This window comes from Tigriopus californicus, chromosome 7, assembly GCF_007210705.1.
Source record: "Tigriopus californicus strain San Diego chromosome 7, Tcal_SD_v2.1, whole genome shotgun sequence".
Lineage (NCBI taxonomy): Eukaryota > Metazoa > Arthropoda > Copepoda > Harpacticoida > Harpacticidae > Tigriopus > Tigriopus californicus.
This window is the reverse complement of record NC_081446.1, coordinates 2,102,443-2,121,333: the sequence shown is the minus strand read 5'-3', so window position 1 is coordinate 2,121,333 and position 18,891 is coordinate 2,102,443. Positions and strand designations below refer to the sequence as shown.

The 18,891-nt window shown below is 41.1% G+C and overlaps 1 protein-coding gene across 2 annotated transcripts in view; it reads left to right on the top strand.

Moving 5' to 3' along the window:
* The first annotated feature begins 6,475 nt into the window (after positions 1-6,475).
* LOC131883194 (nephrin-like) overlaps positions 6,476-18,891 on the top strand; it is a 53,087-nt gene continuing 40,671 nt past the window's right edge. Inside the window, exons 1-2 of one of the 2 annotated variants that reach the window (XM_059230582.1) lie at positions 6,476-6,829; positions 7,296-7,402. The gene's annotated coding sequence lies outside the window, so the exon portion shown is untranslated. Of the gene's footprint in view, positions 6,830-7,295; positions 7,403-16,924; positions 17,085-18,891 lie in introns of those variants that run through there. The other variant, XM_059230583.1, reaches the window with a different exon arrangement.

Sequence of the window (18,891 nt, the reverse complement as noted above, 5' to 3'; positions counted from 1 at the left end):
AGTATAGGTAGCGTTTTTATAGGGTCACAGAATGACCATCAAAGGGTCTGAATGAAAATTAAGGTCTTCAATATTATTGGTTCTTTTTTATTAGATTAACGTACGTGGGCCAGTTGACGTTATTGGCTACCACTTATGGGCTAAATGGCAACTGTTTTGGCTTGATGGCATCTTTTGTATTCGCTTTGGCTGAAGTATATTTTGTATAGTATGGTACGAGTCCAAACTTGAGAAGTCAAATATTTGTAGAACTTACCATTCAATCATGTACTACGTAAGGTGTAGTGCTCAATGTGAGTTGGATTAGATAACAGTTTCAATAATTTAAGCGGTGTTTCGGTGGACTTAACTTAGGGTTTTGTTTTTACTCTTTGCGGACAAAATCGCTTACCATTGTGGAAGAAGCTTTTCTTTCAAGAAATGCCTCAACCGATTTTAAGTGAAGTCGTCTTTTCTGCTGGTTTGATAACCATAAAGCCAGGGATGTCTAATTGATGCCAATCAACCAATGGCTCTCAACATTCTTTGATCTATTTTCAAAATTTATTTCAAAAAATCAAGTGTCGATTTAAGAGAATTTGCCAGGTTTTGGTACTGGAAAGGGATCATTTTCCCACCTATAATGGCGATGAGATAAATGACAAATATTTCATTTCGAGGCGGAGTAAGAGGAGGAAAACGCAAAAGCCATTTGAGTAGATTTCTCTTTCATCGAGTTTGCAATTTTCACCTTTCTTAGTAGATCAAATCTGAGGGATCACTCAATTCCCCCGAGACCTTGGTGGTGGCTTGCTAGTCGGCTGAGGAGATGAAAACTTGGAACATTGGCCTCGTTCGTAAGTAGTAGGAGTAGTGGTAGGAGTAGTCTCTAAGTTCACACAAAGACTTGATTCACCACAAAGACGAAAGCCGAAAGAGGTAGTAGTTAATGGATCATTTCCATCAGACACAAATGAGACGACGTCAAACGGAGGAAGGAATGCCCCATCTGTTTGGAACGCGTCAGCCACCCACCCTCAGGGTTGCATTCGCCACTAAAATATTTGTTTTGGGGTATCATGGTGGATTTACTGAATAGATTTTTGACAAGATGGGCGCGGTATTTGTGTTGATGGCGATCACTTTGAGTCGGAAGATGAACGTCGAAATAGTGCCCACAATAATGCGACATATAGTAAGTGGATTCGATTGGACCATAGTTACATTTTGTAACTCTGAAATTGGATTTCAATCAATTTGGCTTCAGTGGGAATGAAGAATCTATCTGATTTTGTCGAGATTTGGTATCGACCGCTGTCAACATATTTCATCCTTTTCGTTCCGTTTCGTTAATGTTAAAAAGGGAGTCTTGAGTTCCAAGTAAGTGTAGGTGTTATAATTCATCTGTATGATTGTATTCGTATCTGCCGTGATGGTCCCATTTTTACCCTTGATTTCGATGAAGGTTGAATAAACAGAACTATCTGAGAGAACTGAGGTTGCATTTTACGATTATCTCAGTTTATTATTTTTACCACACGGGACTCTATTGGATTGTAGGTATATCGGTGCTATTTAAGCGAACTAGGTTTCTCCAAGTATTCCCGTGCTATTTCCGTTTTGGATTTCATTCCTCAAGAGATGGGTTTCAAGTTATTCTTCGATACTCACAAGCTCGGATGCTACAAAGCATGATCTAATTTCCTTCATTTATGCTGTCATAGTTACCAAATGACTGCTCTTCATTGGTTGGGGTCCAAACATTTATTACTGCAATAGCATTAATGTTTTTTTCTCAGAATTTTAGATAAGTCAATGAATGTACAAGTAGTAGTATAATATCAAATAAAGACAAGCAAAGCTTAAACCAAAGCACCTATCAAGCAAAGGAGTCGATTTGGAGGGAGGGGTACTTGCCCCAATTAACCTCGTAAATGTTGAACCCGACAGGTTTGTGTTCTCTATGCACTTTAATTAATCTACAACGTGCATATGCAAAACCAGTTTTTGAGCTTCAAGTTACGACAGGCTTTCGGCCACAAAAATGAATTTAAGTGTATTGTAAAAGTGTCGTAAAATCAAGGTCCAGATAATCTCACGTTTAGGAGAGGATGGTTAATGCTTTCTTGAGAGTCTTTAACACCTCAAACCACGAGAGCGGTTATATAAACTTCTGTGAACTGAGGACTGCCAACGTTCAATTTCTATTTCGAGAAAAGTATCATATGCTTTGGTTTGGTACACATATTGCACATGAACTTTTGAAAATTGTAAAAGCAATTATTCAGCATTATGATCACTGCGATGGTGCAATTTGAAAGTTCACTCTTCGAACACTTGGCCATAATCACGATATACTATATATAGAAACGTAAAGTAATAAAACATGCTTGAACAAAATCAATATGAAACGCAACGATAATTCCTCAGCCAGATGTATTTCCTGACATGCTAAGTGTAATCTACGAAAGCTAACTTAAAATAATTTTGTACATATTTGGCATAGGTTCAATCCACATACCCTGCACTGTTTTTGAATGATTGAAAACCATGTATTGTATACGATTAGCCTTAGAAGGCAAATGACCTTCCTCTTGCCTGAGGGAATCAGTAAATGGAAAATGGCATCCCTGAACCAAGGATGATGTGAGAAGTGACAAATAATACAGAGGCACAAAATCTTTCCTGGAGTGTGGATGGAGGCCATGATGATCACCGAGGATCAAATGGGGATTAACGCAACTACGTGATGACTTACTTCCATCTTCTTCGGGTAAACTTAGATCAGATACACATTCCAAGATCTGCTAATAGTCCGATTGCCACATTGCAGACATTTGTCACCCAATTTTCCAGAATAAATCATGAACCATACTAGACGTGATTCATGGTCTCACTTGGCTAGATCTGGTATCCGGCATTGTTCAAAGTGAGAGTCAATGATCTGAACCCATGCCAAAGAACTAGAAGACACAACGGATTATGTTTGCCATTCATCATCTTTGGTCCATAAAGAGAATACAAGGCAAGGCAAGGTATGGTTCGGAAATCCCCCTATGGATCCTGGTTGGCGAACGTTTATTTGGGTTAACCAACCATGTTGACACAGTTGAGACAAACCAGGTCATTCTGGCATTAAAATCGAAGCAGATGTGGATCCTTCTTTTCTTCTGTATTTTTTCATTTCCCCTGTCACAAGAGTCTTCTGGCAAGCCCTCGAATTAAGTGAGTGAGTGAGTGAGTGAGTGAGTAGTGCACAGTGGGTTGGATCGAGATATGGATTGCTTTTGGCAATCTCCAAGATTGTTCAAGTGAACGTCGAAAAGCACTTCACTCGTCCAGCGGCGATATTGGTGGGGAATCTTATCATCCGATTGGAGGGTGTCAAATGTTTTGAGGTGAATTTGATTCTCGGTCCATGAAACAGGACCTCTATTAAAGGGCAACACGCGTCAAAGCAACAGAAACCCACAGCGAATAAAACACAGTGGGGATGTTGTTGTGGCACTTTCACCCCCCTTGTCGTTTTTGGTAAGGAAATCCGACGAGTAATGAGATCTAGAGTGAGAAGTAAAAGTTACGTCTTCCTTTTGTTCAATTTGTGCCTCAGAGACTATTGACTCAATGAAGCTAAAACTCTTGGGATGATATTGCCTTAAATCGAGTAAACTCCCAAACGCAAGGAAGTGCCCGATATGAACTTATTTCTCAGTCCACTTAAAGCCTTTGGAATGGAGATTTATATATACACTTGTATGTAACGATTAAGCCTTGCTGTACGAATAGTCTCATCCATCATAAAGCGGAATAAATTTCCCACTATTAAAGTGTATTTTTGAATAATCCAAGAGTAGAGTCGCTGGTTAATCGACATTCGATTATCCTCCACTTCACTGCACTTATTTCTGACACTTTTCAGAATCAAAGAGAAAATCAACTACTCAATGGCATGAGTGATAAAGTTAACAGTTTTAATGCAATAAACAATCATCATCATTTTGTCGGAGTGACTAGGCTCCTCTAGACTTGAAACCTCTATGGAAGTGAGGTTCTTGGAATGTCCTCGTACATGAGTCAAGCCAGAAAATTGGGTTTATGTCCCAATTGTTTGTCGTCCAAGCACCCCAGCTCCATTTTCCAGGGAATTGGAGCATTGCGCCCGGCCTCTATCATCAATTCTGTGTTCCTGATTGAAGTTTCTTTTTATTGCCTTGAACCGGGTCTTTGGTCTGTGAACTTACAAAGAAGAATACCCGCTCTGTCTCCCTATCTTGCTCGGTACGATCTCCATTGTTATTCAAAAATAACACAGACAGGATATTTGATTTGAGGAATGTTACTGCTTTATATTGGTGAGGCTGAAGGTAATGAAATCTAGAGCCTAGACGAATATGCCACGGTGTACATATCGTACGTACCTGAATAATACCTCAAAGTTTCTTACGTAGACGCACGTATTGCTTTGAAAGGAAAAAGGTAGACTCGAGTTTCTTGACGTCCTGTTTGTGTTGTGTGATGTTATTTCATGTCATCAGAAAGCCCATGTGAGAGCTCAACTCAGCCATGCTTCTGCACCCTCTTTTCCTTTGCAGTGGGTTTGTTTCCAACTTTTTGAACTGGACCGCTTTATGAGTCTCCAAAGTAGCGCCACCAGATATTTCTATATCTGTTGTGCTAAATTATTTTAGATCCTTAAAGCAACAACAGCTGATATGATGCAATTGTAGTTGGGCTTACTTATTTTCTTGATAAAGGGTGAGATTAATTCAAAGTCATTTGGCATTTCAGCGAATTGTTTCTCTAACAATATCGAACATACTTGGAAGAAGAAAAGATACTTTTGACAGTTGATTATTTTATGATATTTTTTTCGAAAACTTGGGGAGTATTGTGTTTGATTACAATTCATTTTTGGAATTTTTGTTTTATTACTCTCAATGTGATGAAAGTGAGCCACGGACTTTCCAAAAATATGTCGCAACGTCATTGTGCATGTTGCCCAGCAAACTTCCAATTTACTAGTACCAGAATTATTTGCCATGACACTTTTTGAGTCGTATTCACAAATTTCATGTCTTTATTGACAAAAAAAAATCAGTCTCCCTAAAGGAAATTTCCAAGTAGGATATTTCTTTCTTTATTTTCATGAAAAATACCTTACCTTATTGAACCTGTATTCTCACGATACAAAAGCTTGTCTAAATCCAGATCATGACCTCGTGCCTCTTGCAGTTACATAGCGCTTTACAGTGAGTCCACTTTCGAAGTTTGAAGTTTGAACGCTTGGCGAATGGCAACGACAAGGCGGATTTCGACTTTTTCTTCGGCATTTCAACCCCCTCGATTGTGTCCGTGATGGTCTGTCTATATAGTAATACAGTACACTTGTACAGCCTAGGTGGGTGACATCTACACTCCTTCATCTATCTATCCATCCATTCGTCCGTTTCGTTCACTCTCCCCCACATTTCTTAGCCCTCCGGCTCAAGTCACTTTATTATTCTTGTCATTTGGGACACATCCACAAATTTGAATCCCCCTCTTTCTTCTCTTCTCTCTGCATTGTACCTCCTTGGGACCGAAGGACTGAAGTTTGGAGGGAGAAATATGAATTTTCCATATGCTTCCTTCTCCCCTTGATTGGACTACATTTGCGTATGCGTGTTTGTATGTATCGTTCAAAGCCAACCAAGATTACCTGGCTGCCTGGAAGGAGTTGACTTGTTTTTGGCACCGTGTCAATGGATCGGCTACCAAGGTGATTACAGGGTATGTTGATCGAGACATCTTCGGAATTCATATCTGTTCAGGCACCTCCGATGTTGCTGATACTTGTTTGGTAGGAGCTGGATTCCGATTCAGGTTGGCAGAGCCCGCGATAAATGAACAAAGAGCGAACCGAGAACCCAATTCCGATGAACTGAAGGACGGACGGACGATTGCTTTGTGACGAGGATCTTTTGAATGGAACGACAATTGGACTCATTTCGAGATCTTGAATGTCTGTCGGATAATGAGGAGAGGAATTTCTTTCTCTCTTTTCTCTCCCTCATTCTCATTCTTTCGCTCTCTCTGGGAACGTCGGTCATTCGGGGTATTTTATGGCGCTTTACAACTCGAATGAAACACGCTGAACTACTCGTGTTGACAATTTACAAGACATATCCAATGGGATGCTGGAGAGACATTTCACATAATGACCGGCATCTTGCAAGGGCGCAGCAATATTCAGTAAACACATTAAGATGTTTCAGATCGAAGTCATGAAAATCTTTCTTCGAAGTGTGAGTCTGTTTGCACGACATCCGAGGTCAAACAACATTCCAAAATGGTCTCTCATTGTTCGGCTATAATTGCTTTGCAATAAACTGCCAAAACAGACTTTTGGAGTTCTAAGGGGCCCTTCTCGAGATTTGAAGAATACTGTTATTCCGCAAGAACGACTGGACGCCAAAACTGAAATCCTCATGTTCACATTTTCAATCTTAAAGAGCCTGATGACTCGTTTTTATGGTGAACATTCGATCCACTGGAATTGAAAATCCTCTTGAAGTCCACGCGTCTTCAATTTCCACCAGTTTCAGGGGGAGGGGGCTAAATTGGATTCACATTCAATTAATTTGTGGCGAGCCCCATAAGGGCTCACATACTTTTTGACAGGGACTTTATTTGCGGCTTCCGTTTTTGTCTAACCCAATCGAAAATATAAGCCAAGGCAATCATGAATCCATCATTGGAGTTGTGGGAAATTTGACAAACAACTGGCTCATAACCATTTTTGGATACATTCAAGATTGACTAGGATTACCTGGCCACGAACGGAAACAACTTTATTACTTCTGGATTAAAGGTGCAATTAATTCCTGTGAACGGTTCCATGTTGGATTATTTCGAGCTATTGTTCATTCATACTCCAACACGTAAACAAATCAACGTCAGATCAGTTTGAATCGGATTTGGCGTTCTTCAAGGGCGCGTTCTTGCACTCTACGCAAAGACAGGGAGAGGCCTTTCACAAAAGTAGACAAACGCCGGTCCAAAAGCTTTGATTCTAAAATATGGTATAGAACACGTGTAACAAATCTGAAAATGTCAAATAGTGACACTAGGAACAGGGTGGTTTCCACTTTTTCGTGACAGAACTCGCATATCGACACTGGGGTGATTTGATGCCCTGCATTTTTAGCTACCCTCCACCTGTCAAGATTGGAATGAACACACGTACTCGTACTGTTTACTGTTTCAAACAGTTCGACCACATCAACTCACAGGCAAGTGGTCTGTCTATTAAGGGTGTTCTTTTTTTGTTTTGTCAGTGGATCGATGACATACCAGAATGTGGATCTGTTTTTATTGTGACTGACGTGAAAGGATTCCAATAATCTCACACCCCCGACATTGAGAAGAGGAAAAGAGACACCAGGTAAGCAGTACCGAATGAAGGGGGTTGTTGCCTATATGGATGTACTGACTGACTGACAGAAAGGTACAAAAGGATAAAAGGAATACATTGTTGTACAGATCGTGATGCGGATTCAAAACGACAGTCACTTGTGACCCACTTTAAAAACGAAAACGGCATCACACTTATGAGATATCTACTCTCCCCTTTCCAGATTTGATCTTGGCTATATGATCTCGAAAAACTTAGAATTGTTTTGAATACACTATTAAGATAATCCAACTGAAAAAATATCCATAGAGTCTCTTCTCCACGTTATCAGGTTGCGAAGCTAGATCGACCGATCAAGGTTTCAACGGGTATCGATCTCCGTGAATCGCGTGGAAATTGGTAGTTTTCTCTCGTCATTCACTCTCGGTCAAATCCCTTTGAGATTTTGGGTATGATAGGGATCGGACAGATTACACGTCGTCGATGTAGAGAGAGAGGGCAGGTTTATGGGCGATCTCGGGTACTCCGGCCATGATGATCAATGATTGGAAACTTAGCCGACCATTGGACCGACCAAGTTAATACGGAAGTATGAGATCATCTATTGAGGACTCGAGAAAATCGGACAATAAAACTTTTGGAACACTTGGAAAAATTAGGCTTTTCTCTTGGTCATATGACGGCATAACAAAACCGAATCTATTTCCGTTCCCATGCTTGGCTTGTGTGTAGATGAAGTTCCAATCACACTTGGGATTTCACCGGCACACGCCCCTTCCTTCGCTTTTTCCTCTCCACTCTTCTAATTCAATGAGCTCAATGTACGTACGACGTACTGTACACACACACACAGACACGCATCGGATAACTGGAAAAGTGCGTGCGGTAAGTTGACTTTCGAGTCGGATTAATCGTATGATTGCGATTTTCACGCTATTCCGCACTTGGTCATTGATCTTTGGAGGAAAACTATACTGCGATATTTTCATTCGACTCCGTACACGATTGTGGGGCCGAAAATAGTCGTTCTTCCTGGGCAAGTGAGAAAGCGACAGTGGTGGAAATCAATGGCCATATGCCATAGACGGGATATTGTCAATATTAAGGAGACAAATGACCAATTTGTTACAGAAATATCGATCTTTGGGACAATAGAAAACCGCTCTGATGCATCGGCCATCCAATCCAGGAAGTCTGTGACAGGGAGCGAAAATCGTGGCCAGAGTGTCCAAGAAAATGTGAAATGAGGAAGGCTTTTCACAGGTGAAAATAAAAGTAACGACAACCATGGCACCAACCTGGAATATTCATAATCAACCCTCGCTCAAGGGATCACTTTTTGTTCATAATTTCGTTGTTTTCGTACAAAGTACCTGCGAAAGAGAGCCAATCTTGGCCACCCTGAGTCAACAACTGTAAATAATCCGTGGGGAAGGCGACTATTTTCCCGTTTCCATTTGAATTGGTACCATAATTTCTGTTGTCTGTGGTACTTCATGGCATACGACATTTATGGATAGGTCGTGACTGAGAAATTCATTATTACTATTATTATTGTTACTGTTGCCTTCCCATTGTCCCCACCCTTTCTTTCTCCCTGGGACCTTCCTACATTCCTCCCTTCCCATTCAAAATTCTCAAAGTCTTTCCAACCCCGGCGTTTACTTAATGTACAAAAGTGCTTTCAACGCGACAATTACCCAGTCAAAAAAGAGCTCGAGACACTACACCACCGTCGTCTCGCCATTAGATCAAATCTTCTTTCCAACATTTGTTCCCAACCCCGAGTATCTCTTTATTCATAATGCCTTCAACAAACTCCATCAAACCATGGGGTCATGCGATGGAGTAATAAATGGCACCTGCCAGCCCCAGCAGCCAATTTTTATGACCGATATCCCTTCAAGAGACAATTTAAATGAAGACATCTCCGTCTCAGAAACAGGACCACCACTCACACATACTACGTAGAACACGGCACCGAGGCAAAAAGAGCCGTTCAATGGGATAGATACTCTCCGACCGGTTGGTTCATGACCAAACATTTCACGTTTCACATCTCACCCCTCCGTGTCCGTGTAGTTGCACCCCTCCCCTGGGGTTCCCTGGGGCTCGACTGGGGACTGAATACGGGGAATACTCGTACATGATATTGAAATGAGCTGCTTGCATGGAGTACTACTCCAACTCAGGAAAGTCCACCACGGAGGATATGTATAACTTATTGAGAATGGCGGGGTGTTGTTCAGGGTGCCTTTGGGAGGGTGGAAAGGGATGCCAAAAGTTTCTCAATTAGCACCAGAACTCTCTTTTTTGAATGTTAACCTCGACTGTATTATATTTAGTTTGATTGTGCTAGATGTTTATTTGCTCCTGTTTTTTCTCGGGTCTTCTACTCTTTTGGTCCTCCAAGGGGGAAAAGAAGGATCAGATGGCATCCCTGCCTACCCGGCGTGCATTCCGGGATAAATGTTTCCCTGACGAGTCTGAGTGGTCTCCTAATTTGATGATTTATATGATTAGAGGACCGATCTCGCTCACCAAAAGCATGTCTAGTATGCCATTTAAAAGGTGTATGGAAGTATTTAAGGGTGAATAAGGTTCAAATTTGTTGGATCCATATCTCGTTTTCAAAGTGTGTATTTGTTTCCTTACCAATCCATGAGAAATATCCAAGGGCGATTTTTATGGGGTTGTCAAATCCATTCGAGTTCACTTGGCTACATCATGTGACCCAAAAGATGGCTTGATTGGCCCGGATTGTTCTGCATAATTCTCTTCTGACTTTTGCTGACAATGATTGATTAATAGTACCGATATTCTACGGGTTCCTGGCTGCCTTCATGGCTTCGGAAGAGCCCAATGGTTCTTTTGATCTTGATCTTGAACATGAACACGGAGAGTGCACAAATTCCTGAATGTTGAATTAATTGAGCTGTCAGCACCCCAGGATTCCGTGCTTCTTACATATTGTACGTATCCTCATTTGATTTGTAACCATTTTTCTCGAAATATTCACCTTTGGGATGAGAAAAAAAGCGACGATCTTCGCCGCTCCCAAGGAATGAAGTTAGCCCGATCAAGGGCTATTGATAGAGCGACGATCCGGTTTCCTAACGTGATATTAGTTGAGAGGTCTCTTTTATGGTGCGATAAGATCTTCAAAGCTTTTCCAACTCATGGGGACGATCATCATTTATTCCGCATTTTTGAACATCTTTATCGATACCGGGGAGGTACTCACTCGCCACTCACTCAACTAGCTGGTTGTACAGTGTTCAGTGTGGTGATGCGAACCTTTTGGCCTCCCATCGTATTTGACAACAAGATAATAGGCCGCGGCTAAAACACATTTTATTGGCCATTTACGACATTGGGGCCGCCGACTCAGTGCTCTTTTGGGGAAAAAAAGCCCCCTGAATGGTTTGTCGAAAATGATAAAAGTCTGGTTGTGCATTTGTAAGAGTGTCATGGAGGGATGAGCGCTTCTTGTTCCAACGCTGTCAGTCCCAATTTAATTTTGACAGCGTAATTGTAACATCACCGTGTTCGAGACTGGAATGACTTTGCGTCTTTTGGCAAGAAATCGTCTCCACTCCCACTTAGACATTCGGGAACACCTCGCCCTCTTTGGATGAGACGCTCCAAGATCGCCTTGCGCCAGGTCTGGTACTTTATCTAAAAGAAAATGGCCAATTACCACATGTGCTGACTTGAAGGTTATGTTAGATGGTGCGCTTTAGCAGATTATTTTGACGCGGTTCATGCAAAATGATGACAAAATCATTCTGATGAAGGTACAAAAAATTAAAGTTTTGAAATCAAAGGTAAATTTGAAATCGAACTGAAACATCTTTATTTGATTTAGATGTTTATTAAGGATTACTAATGTGGCGACTGGCTACGATTGTCTTGAAATATCCTTATCTTTATGGCTTATATATATCTTTTACCCATCTCGAGATTCGTAAAACTCGCATAAAATTTCTCCAAAATCGCCCCAACACATTTGTTCATCGTGGAAAAATGGACTTTGTTAACAAAAAGCTCTGGAGTATCTTGAGAATGCTAGCTAGACAAGTCAACGGCCTCTTGGCTTTTTTGTAGCAACACTATTCATCCATTCAAACGTAGAAGTAAACACATAAGGTACCTAATCCGTGGCAAAGCCTCTTGAGTTGTGGCGGGCCACCATGATAGACAAAATGGTAATGAGACTATCACCTTAAGCATGTCTTCTTTCTCCTCGTCCACAACCAAGCAATATCCGCCCGAGCAGCTGGTGTGCGTCAATGCTTTAACTTCCCAAACCATCCCCAAATACGGCGGAGAAACAAATCATGCACCGGAATTTCGGCCGCAATTTTGTCTACTTTCAAGAGCTCGATTGGCACTTCCCAGAACTGAAAAGGTAGGAAGGAGGTGTCTGACTGACATCTTTAGCCACTCGGGCTTGAACTCTACTCTGAAAGTGTTGAACAACTTGGTCGCCAACCTTTTCAAAGTGGATGATGTGTGTTTCTTTCCCCCAGAAATCGCACCATGTGTGGTTCATCCGGCCAAAACGGGACCGAGATATGGGAATAATCGGCATTGGAGCACATTTGAGGGTGCATGGCGAAGGGATACAAATATACTGAGCTAAGCTGTACTAAACGCACATGTTAGGGTCGGAGGGATGGTGGCGAATGGCGATCATTAATATGTTGGTGTCTGTGTGATGTTTATCTTTCATCATATCAGAGAGTCCGTAATGGACGGACGCTGGGAGATGTTTTTTTTCTTTTCCCCTCTGCCTTTGGCCAATTTTTTTTTTTTTAGTCAGAAAAATAATTTCAATGCCGTCCAGTCTTGGGTGGGGTCAGAATGTTAGTGAAGCTTTTATTTTTGTAAAATACCAATGTTGATGGATTGAATGGATCGATCATTCGTTCACAAATTCTAGACCTCGATAATGATGATGAGACTAGAGGTCGTCTCATCCAAGAAAATAAAGCATCCCTGGATGGTTAGAGGACTTCTGGTGGAATGATAAATGGGTTCATTCGTGTGTTCCATAAAATAAATCCATTCGAGTCCAATGGGAGCTTTCGAATGAATGAACCTTATTCCAGCTCCATAATCTCGTTCATGTATTTTAGCACCCCTTTTGCCACTTTGAACTGTTCCAACATTGGATCGTGAATGAAGAGCTTTGGACCGAAAACACCACGAGTCTTTGTGCAAACAGAGAATTCATTTCCCCCACACGATCCATCCATCCATCCATCCAGCTATCCATCGTTTGGCAGGTTTTAACGCGGAGATGGGATTCACTTCTACTTTGACATCCTCAATCCCACCTTTTTGCTTTTACAAGTTTCACTGTCCTTACCATATTCTAGGCACATGCTCATGGTTTCTAAAGAGTTACTTTGCAGGAAGTGACTGGTGCAAGGTAGGATCTGGGCAACAATAATAACAGCAACAACAACAACAACAACCTCAACAAAAACAACCCTTTTTCTTTCCTCTCTTGTGGGGATGGGTCTTAACGTAATTGAATGAGGGTGAAATATGGGCGCAAAAAACGAGAAGCTTAAAGTGAGAATTTTAGAGCGAGAAGAGTGGAATAACGCGTTCCCGCTTTATGACTTATTTGTTCAAGATTTCGACTACGACCGAGTAAAATAATAAATTTTAAAATGGTCAAAGGGAGCCCGGTTGCTAGGAAGGAGCTTTGATATACCTAACATAATAACTTTCTCTCAGTAGCCACATCAAAATGTTTGAAGGTCTCCTAAAACGATTACGGAATGTCTGTTTAAAGACCAAAAACTGGCTATAAAAAGCCTTATCTCGAGGGTGGAATGCCTTCGTTAATGAGATTAGCTATCAGTTGCGTTTGACGCGTGGCACGAACGGGGAAATCAATCAAGTAAATCCGGATACCCGAGCTCCCATGTCTGGTTCAACTTGTTGACAGGTCCGAGATGGGAGGCCGTGGATCTTTGTGACTTGAAACGACGACGAGAAGTACAAAGTCGTCGGATAAATTTCTGGAGTCTTAGAATTCTTGAATTTCAGAGTAATGATATTTAAACACCTCATATTCTTTTTCCGCTCCCGGATTGCAGTTATGAAATCCTGCCGTCAATTGAAATTGTCATTGCTGATTGCTTGAATCATAAAATGATTCGCCAAAGTCAAGTAGAAGCTTAAAAATACCTTGGTGTCTCCACAGTTATTGCCAAAATTCATCATTATTCAATAAGTGATGTAATATGCCAAAAGGTTTATATACGGTGCGGTTTATTTGATTTAGCCGTTAACTGGTATTTTATTTCCTATATTAGAGCTAGTTCGAAAAAGACTAAAAACTTAATACATAAAAAAACAAGAGCCTAGCTATAGATTTCTTTATTTTTCATCTTTATTGCAAGATTGTCTCTGATTGGATCGAGGTTATCTCCGCATTAATATACATTATAACGTTCTGGCCCATTCTAGTTTCGAGGCGTTGAATTAAAATAGGCAATTTGTAAGAGGTAAGTCAGAGGTAAGTCATACGTAAAAGTGAATGGTACTGTTAATTTGTACTTGACATCCTGGCGGTACTCTTTAATTCAAGGATTCTATTTCGCTTTCCTTTCGTTCGCGTTTTCTTCTCGGCTTTTCAGACTTGTCTGACATCTGAACCCCTTCGTCATTATTCATTTGGAGGCGCTTTAGTGTGAACATGGGAATAATAATTGATGATACTCGCTCTCAAACTTCTATTGTCGGTTTTGAACTCGGGGCCATCATTTGGGTGTCAATGGTGCTGTGAAAAAAAAAAGACTTCGAGGTTTGGAAGTTTGGGTACCAGCGGTTTTCTTTTGTCGTTGTTGTCATTCAAGCGTAATCCGCATTTCCATCGAAGTCAATTGTATTATTGATTTTTTTACGTTGCTCAGTCAATGGGTTATTCGACCCTGGGCACATTGCTCACCCCCAATGACAAGCAGCCAATCTCGCGGTTCAAATCCTCGACGACTCACTTGATGAATCGCATGTCACTGCCAAATGTGTCAAACCAGCAAAACCAACGAAGATTAGAGAGTCAAACATCAAAAAGACTACTTGTTGATCCAAAGAGTAAAAGGAGTAGTCTGTTTTCGACACAGCGGAATCGAGAGGAATCCAAGTGAAACACGAGATTGACAGCAGAACTCAGAAATAAGATTGGCTAAACTGACTCGGTTTGGTTATTCCTGAATAGTTTCTAATGGTAGACTAAAGAGCCCGAATATGTATCGCTTAAACTTGGTTGAACCAGAAGCCATGGGGAATGGGGAAGTTGTCAGAGCTCAATTGTTCAATTGTCCAATGACCCAAAGGAGACACTGCAGGAAATAGAGAGGAACCTATTGACGTTTCAACCGAGAACAAAAGCCCCCTTTCCAGCGTGCCGTTATCCTTAGACAGTCAAAATCACTCTCTCGCACATTTGTACAGGGTGCGGGAGGTGAAACGGTACTTTGGCGAAAATTTCATCGCGCTGGATTTTAAAGCATGCGCTACAATAATTGAAAGGAGGAGATCGGGGGTTTTAGTTTTTGATTTGGTTTTTCACGGGCTTTTCTAATCGCTACAAGGAATGTAATCTCCGGTACTATTAAAATAAAGTGTTATAACTTGTCTACTGATTACCTTTCAATCTTTATATAATATTTGGTTTACCAACGAATTTGAGTTGGCAGACTAAGCTAGTCCTTGAATGTAGGGCCGATCAGGAAGTTGAGTGGAGTAAAAAGGGCTGAGTTTGGGTGCTTTGTCAATATTTGATTTTATTTCATTGTATGAAAAATTGTTTCCCCCCCCCAAAAAAAAAAAATTGCCAATCATGGTTTCAAATGAAAAACAACAAAACTTTAGACCCAATCAATATTGCCCCAAAAAAGCTTTTCTGCTGGAAAATGGCCGAAAAATATGGATTCTTGATGAACTACGCCGCACCCTGTACGCGTAGAGAGAGAGAGGCAGAATTTGCCGAGCTCTACGTTTCATAGTTTGGCTGACTTCCTTTGGATGTGACTTTGTCAATGAGCCACTCGCCAATCAGGAAAGCACGTCAAAAAATTGGCTTTTATGGGAATATCGATTATTACTTGCTCGCTTGGTATTCAAATGAGACCGAGGTGAGGTTCTACGCATGTAACTCGGAGGAAATTGACTTCGAGGATGTCGACGTTTACTGAAAATGGGATCTGCCGCCCTCCCCCCCCCAAAAAAACCAACAACTTAGTATCCAAAACAAACAGATATAGCGAAGGTTAAAGCTGTTGATCTGTTTCTAGTTATATTGTTGAGCCGGGAAAAGGGCTCCCAAGTTGGTCGACGTTTATTCTTCTGGGATTGACTTCTCTCTCGCGGCCCAAATAACATAACAGAGGGATGAAAGCGAAAAAGTTTTGTAATATCTCACTTTTTGATATATCCAGTCAAGTTTGCCATCCCAGATTCCATATTTGAGGTGTCCATCTCAGAGATTGCCACCACAAAAGTATTCCTTAAAGCTACTGAGAGCAAGTCTCAACACTAAAGCAAATTCGTTCAGATCAAGGTCCCATTTCAAGATGCTCGGATGAATATTATTGATTAAGAAATTGTGGAGTTCTCACAAAAAAATGAGTTATTGCTGTGGCGGCTCTCTTTATACAATACAGTTTGGAGACTGGTCGTGTGGGAATGTTCAGAAATATCCCAGTAGCCAAACTAAGTCACGCTCACCTAGTAGATGCACTCTTCAAAAGGAAAAAAAAACTTTTTTCCGGGTGAGAAAAGAAGGTTTTGAAAAGTTCGTCAAAACTTCGAAAAGCGAAACGAAAGAAAGGTGCCAACTCATTGGAACAAATATGCCACCAAATCTTCGCTTTAGCTTCGTCGGATGCTCAAGTTTAAATATCAACACCAACAACTGATAATCGAAAAGATGCTCTCGGCCAAGTTTTTGTATTGTTCCATGACAAATTTCGTGAATGAAGGCACCAATCACATTCCATGACTTGAGGTTAGAAGTGCATTCAACAAGAAGAAAATGTCAACATCTCGAGAAAATTATCACTAGAGCGACTTCTTAAAAATGCTTTTTTTTTAGTAAGGTACAAATTTGCACAAGCAGACTGACGACCAAAAGTGCCTTTGGTTCGGCAAAATCTGAATAAAAACAAAACTAGGACAGAGTACGAATATTAAACGTTTGTCTCGCAAAAACTTTGCTAGTGTTATGCTTTTTGCTTCTTCGGCAATCCTTCAAAAGGTCATTTAAAGTACCATCCTATCATTTCTTGCATCAATTTTCCAAGACAAATACCAGGTTGGAAGAATCTATATTTGACCACGGAAACCACGGAAACGGCTCCTTTTGTCCGAATTCAATCACAAACGACGTACCAGCCTCGGATATTACCCTGAAAGCCCGCTCATCGGCTCTTTGCAGCGCCAAACACCGATTATTCCTTTCCTTCGAACAGAATCCGGTCCGAGGAAGCGCGGAGAGGGTGAAAAAAGAACACCAACCGCGAAGAGGCAGCTGTTCATCGTTAGTCGGTGTAGAAACGTTACTTGACACAAAAGTGCTGGGTGGATTTATTTCCTTACTCCGTGTTATAACGCATAGAATAATTAGGATTAACATTGGTGCGAAATAAAAGTGAAGTGAAATCCGGAATGCGAGTAATCAATGCTTAAGGTAAGCCGTCGAGTTTTTTTGCATGAATTATACAACTCATCCTAACGAGCCTGTCACGAAGAGCGACGAGTCACCATTTTTTGCGCCCCAGACCTCCCAACCTGAATAATCAAGAGTGAACTGATGTGCTTAACGCTAACTTTCGTTACCTCGGAGCTCTTTAATACGTTTCTACCTACGGTTTATGCGTGGAGCCATCATTGTCGGGATCAGGGTTGTGAAAGGTCTCATTCAAGAGCTCTATTTTTGCTTGTATGCTAAGAGAGTGAGCTAGGAGCTTGGTGGTTGGTGGTTGGTGGTGGTTGGATGGATGACGGACGAGGTACTTTGCATATTTTGGATGGACCTGCCAAAAAAGCAGTTCAATCTACAAGGATCACTTGTCTGACCTGAGATGACTTTTGAGAAGCACTTTTGTGAGGAACCCACTCCATGTCAATCAAATTCGCAATCTAAAATATTACCAGTCCACTTGACCTCGTACCTATACACTACCTCCATATAAACCATTGTCAAACAAGTAATGCACATTGATTTCATGTAGCACATACAAGGACGCTTTAATTGAGGCTATTAGAGCTAATTATTTTGAGCATGGCCTTTTTGTTAATGAAAAAAAGAAGAACGTAAGAACCTCAGAATGGGGAAAAGTCAAGGATTATTATCTTTTGTCGCCCATATTCAAGAGGTCTTGAGTCTCGGGACTTGACCGGCTGTCAACAAGAACAAAAACTGAGTGTCAATTCCGATGAAGAATGATCAACACCTTGCTTTGGTGAAGGCACAGAATTGAACTACAATATCGCATTGCGAAGAAAAGTAAAGCGCTTTATAAAAAAAAGAGCTCTCAAATATGTACTGCATTTTTTCACTTTAAGAACAAGTACAATCAATCATTCGAGTTTGACTTTAAGAACACGAGAGTTATCTTCAACTTGATCGCTGATCAAATTATTAAAATGGGCCACAAAATGATCGAGAACAACTTAAGTGATCAAGACCTTGGTGATATCAAACATGTGGGTAAAGAACCTCCCAGCAGTGAGGGCAGAAAATTGCGGCCAAGTCCCTTTAACTCTAATTGCTCCACGAATCCTTATCTAAGGTTTGCTTTAGTACTTTGCACTGTTTGTCCACTGTTTTATGACCTTGAAATCACTTTGTAAAATTTACTCAGCATTGTCATGAGTCAAGATTTTTTACACTCTATACAACTTCCTTTGTTTTTAACAATTATTCAAGCTATTCGCCTGAGCAAAACAAGGCAACGAAGGTCAGTTCAGAACTCTGATCCATTTGTCCCACTCTGTAGTCATAGAGCACTCTATCTCCTTTTAAGTGCATGACAACAATTGAAGAGAGCCTGGCGAACTTATTACAAGGAGTGATTCGTTTGAGGTGTTCGCTCACGAAGAACAAGCCACCTTCATTCAGTCAGTTTGCAAACAACTTTGTTTGTGTGTCAGCTTTCAAGAAACAAAAGAAAAGTTTCTTCTCGCTAATGGCCTGGTCAACCTTGTGTGCAGCACTCTCATATGTTCCAAGTGGGCACTTCAAAGCATGAGAAACTGAAACAGGGACGGGGAAACGGTGAGGGGGAAAATCACAGTACCAATCAAATCCATCCGTATGTTCCTGAGCCATTGAGTCAATTCAGCTATTAAAGATTCGACCACGATTGATGGTTGTTGCAATCGCGCTTTTCGTGGAGTTAAAGGCTTTAATACGGACAAATGGGGTGTCGCTCTCGGCAGGGTTTTGAGGCCGACAAAACGGCCAAATTCATCATTTCCGTTTGCCATTGCCC